The sequence below is a fragment of the Capsicum annuum genome, chromosome 4, assembly GCF_002878395.1.
Source record: "Capsicum annuum cultivar UCD-10X-F1 chromosome 4, UCD10Xv1.1, whole genome shotgun sequence".
NCBI classification, from domain to species: Eukaryota; Viridiplantae; Streptophyta; class Magnoliopsida; order Solanales; family Solanaceae; genus Capsicum; species Capsicum annuum.
Genome location: NC_061114.1, coordinates 83,608,680 through 83,613,079, shown reverse-complemented (window position 1 = coordinate 83,613,079; position 4,400 = coordinate 83,608,680). Strand labels below are relative to the sequence as shown.

Here is a 4,400-nt window from a genome sequence, read left to right as displayed (position 1 = left end):
GCTATAATCAATGATGGAGGGCCGCATGTTACTAATACTTCATTTAAAAAACTTCTTACTTAATATGGTGTTAGGCACAAAGTGGACACTACATACCATCCACAAACAAGTGGTCAAGTAGAGGTATCCAACTGGGAGATAAAGTTGATTCTGTAGAAGACTGTCAATGGTCAGTGGAAGGATTGGGCTGAAAATCTTGATGATGCACTCTGGGCTTATAGGGCAGCTTATAAAACACCCATAGGTACCTATCCATATTGTTTGGTTAATGGGAAAGCCTGCCATTTGCCTGTAGAGCTGGAACATCAACCTTATTGGGCAGTGAAAAAGTTGAATCTTGATATGAAGGCTGCAGATGTGAAGTGATTGTTAAAGCTTATTGAACTTGATGAGTTCCATATCCAAGGTTACAAGAATAACAAACTATGCAAAAAGAAGACTAAGAAATGGCAGGACAAGCTTATCCTTGATAGAGTTTTTGAACCTCGACAACTTGTTTTGCTGTTCAATGCAAGGTTGAAATTATTTATAGGTATGTTGCGGTCTAAGTGGTCTGTTCCTTTTGAGGTAGTGCATATGTCATCCCACGGTGTGGTGGAGCTGTGGAACAAGGAAAATACTGAAAAATTCTTAGTGAATGGACAATATGTGAAGCATTATTGGGCAAATCATGGAGATAAACACAATGTGTCCATCATCTTTGCGGATGAGTGAGACTTGGCTGAGTCATGCCATGACGTAAACTATGGCACTAAGTGGGAGGCAACCCACGAATGTAATGTAATAGCGTAGTTTCTTTCCATTTTTAGTTGTTAGAAAAGAAAAAGAAAGCAAAAATACAAAAAAAATGAGTCTTTCCATGACCAAAACTAAGGTGCTGAGTGGGAGGCAACCTACTTTTTCTTATAATGTTTTATTATTTTTGTTTAGTATGCAGCGATGAGAGAATTGAAACCAAGAAGAATACCACGTCTAGGGAAGCAATAAGGCTTGTGAAATGACATGTGTAATTTAGGTACAACATCAGGTAAGAAAAGGGGATGAAAAATACACTGAACATGTGAATTTGAGTGCCACCGCATAGTGGTAAGTTGACAATTTACAATTGTCAATTTCCAGTGAATTTTTGCAATTTCACCGTGTCGCGGTGGAGAGTTAAAATTAAAAAATAGTTCAATTCATTGTCACCGTGTCATGGTAAGGTGACAATTCACAATTGTCCCAAAACAGAATGTCATGGCGATTCCACTGGTTCATGGTAAGGGCTATTTTTGTAAAAAAAATAAATTAAAATATCAGGTGTAACCTGACGCAACCCATTTGTGTGGCTACCTCTATACATATCACCCTACAACCGTAACCCTAATCCTTCTTAATCCTCCAAGCGTCGCCCACTATCCCCACTTCCATATTTTTTTTCTCTCTCTAATTTTTTTTAACACAAGAGTAAGTTCCAATTTCTTTTCCCTCATCCATATTAATAAAGGTAAGTGCTTCTTGCTTTAATTTTTTTTTTATGTTGGTGATAATTTTGAAATTGAGATCATGATTTAGTAGAATAAGTTATGTGTTGCAATCTTTGAATCTTTTGTAGCATGTGAGAGGTGTAAAAATGGTTTATCAGATTTTACACATTTGATTTGAATCTTAATAGCAAATTTGATTTACATTCTTAGGCTTTTCTAAATGTTTGTGCTTAAATACTCTATTAAGGGATGAATTAGATATTTGACGGGATGTTGTGGGGTGAAAGCTTAATTGTTAAAAGATAAAAAAAAGGAAATGGATTTATAGTAGATATTGTATGCCCTGCTTGAATTTGTGTGTGTGCTGCCTGAAATTTTTTAGTGTAAGAAGTGTGTTTTCCTACAAAGAAAAGTATGAGTACCCTACGTGGAACTAAAGCACACTTTAGTTAATGCCTAAGTGCAAGGTGACCGCTCCCATTGTAGGCACGATGTTTGAGTGTGTGATGATTTATATGTTTGCACAAATTATATTGAAGGGTGCAAATGGGTATTGACTGTTATGCTATCCTAAGTAAGTTGTGCATCTAACTTATGTTGTGCGTCCATTCTGAGTGTCATTATGGTATTATTATTGCACTAGAATTGAGTAAATAAGTACTTACATCCCAAGTGCAAACGAATGCTTTGTTATTTCTACTTGTTGTTACACTTCAACTAAGGTAAAGATGTCAAGATGGGCCTAAGAATTAATCAATGTATAGTCTGGTTTGGCTGAAGTTAGGAAATAGGTTGTACTTAGAGTTGTGATGTTACTTGTCACTGCAAAATTATGAAATAATAGGTGCAACCAAACATTGCGTGAATTGTGGAACAGTGGAACAGTTGTATCACTGCAAAATATGTTGAATATGGGAAATCTGAGCACCATGTTTGCATATGTGAACACCTTATCTAGCAACTATGTGAGAGGTGCCATTGTAACTTGTCTACACTTAGTTTAGGCTAGCACACTCTAGGACTAAAATACTCATTTGCTTGTTGCATATTTTGAATACAAGGCACCATGGATCACAGGCAATTGAAAGGCAAGGGCTAGGCTGGCATATCAAAGTCGGCTAGGAAACGCAGCAGGTCGTCAGACCAACAGATTAATAGGGTACCACGTGCTCCACCAGTCCCACGTGGTCAATCTAGGAGATTTGGATTTTAGGCAGTCAGACAAGTAGGTAAGAAGTGGTGTACTAAACACCTCGACACAAACTACATACCTCAGGTATTCATTGATAGGGCGAGCTTACAGCGGGAATATCCTAGCATGGTTCGGCGACTGGAGCAGCTGAAATGACCTTTGTATTTCACCAGCCTACTGAGTGCAATTTGCACCTTGTATTTGAATTTAATGCAAATTGGGACCCACGAGACCCACATCATGAGGTGAAAGTTCACAACAAAGTTATCAGATTTATAGCTGCAAACATAAATGATTTGCTGGGTGTAACTGAGGCTGATGCAAACCCTTTGAGGTAGCTAATTGTCATTTCTCCATATGCTCATACTAGACAGTTGTTGTATGGTACATGATCTGTTGCTAGATTGACTAGGAAGTGTGATACTGGTCTTCATTCCTCATTCCTCATTCCTTTATGGACAGATAAACAAGGAGGCCCGTATATGGGGAAGAATCGTCTATCATTGCCTGGTTCAAGGGAAACACCTGATAGAAGTTACACGTGACTAGTATGCTTGATTTATGCCTTGATGTGCAATGATATTGATATTAATTAGGTCAGGTGATCTTTTCTACAATGAAGAAGGCCAGCTACCATAAGGGGTGCAGATACGGCTTTAGAGTTTTTTTGACCTTTTTTTTTAGGAGGCATATGGTCAAGGAGGAGTTAGACTATAATCTAGTGGTAGATTCTCAAACTGTTGATGTTACTACAGCTAGGAGCACAGTTGGGGCTCTTGGCCCTGTCCTTCTGATTTCTGAGCTCACTGCCAGAATGTATGGATTGCAGATGCTGCAGCTGAAAGTGGGGGAAAGACGTACAACTGATGTAGAAATTAGTGAGTTTGAGCTGGATTATCCCTTAGTCCATTATGCTAGGATGTTGCTGAGGATAGGGCCTGATTTTTTTTAGCCAATTGATGATGATGTCCCCACCGATGAGGAACGACAATGGCATTACTCGGAAATTTGTCAAATAATGATGAGCCGCCAGATGAAGGCGATGCAGATGATTATGAAGAGGATAATGATGTCGGTGATGATATGGATGACGCAAATGATATATGATTGTGGCCTAAATAGGGAGTATTATGCCACCTCACCATTTGAGCTTATTTGTAAGCACTGGGACAGTGCTTCATTTAAGTATGGGGTGGTTGTGTCTCGTTTCTTCTTCTCTTTAACTTTTTATTTTGTTGGACAATTTTTATTTCTGTTTTGGGGATGCTTTAATTTTTATTTTTCTGGTGGTATGTTCAGCTTAGCCATTTCTAGCAATTCAGAACAGTATGGAATAGTTAGTAATGGTTTTCTTTTAAGTTTATAGTGTTTGTTATTGTTGTTTCCCTTAAGGAAATATACACATTTTTTCCCTCAAGGTGAATTAAATCATCATAGCTATTTGTCCTCCTCTATGATAGATGGATGACAACCGTCTTAAGGGGAGTTAGACTTTAGAAGCTTAGAATTTATAAGAACCCAACCATGACTTTTGAGAAGTGCTTTGTATGGGCCATTTTTTTACAGTGGCTTTGAATAAAAACGTTTTAAAATAAAAGAATGTGTTAATTTTAGATGCCACAATAAGTGAAATAAAATTTATTGGCTTAAAGTTGAATATGACAACGAACAAGATCAATAACCGTAAGGATCCGATTTGATTCCTTGCATGAACCATGATTTGATTCCTTGCATGAACCATA

At 37.8% G+C, this 4,400-nt stretch overlaps 1 long non-coding RNA gene across 1 annotated transcript; it reads left to right on the top strand.

Annotated features, from left to right (window-relative positions):
- Window positions 1–1,240: 1,240 nt before the first annotated feature.
- Window positions 1,241–4,198, top strand: LOC107869673. Its single transcript, XR_001673896.2, has 3 exons — window positions 1,241–1,486; window positions 2,528–2,992; window positions 3,121–4,198. It is a non-coding gene; the product is annotated as an uncharacterized LOC107869673 (long non-coding RNA).
- Window positions 4,199–4,400: the final 202 nt, after the last annotated feature.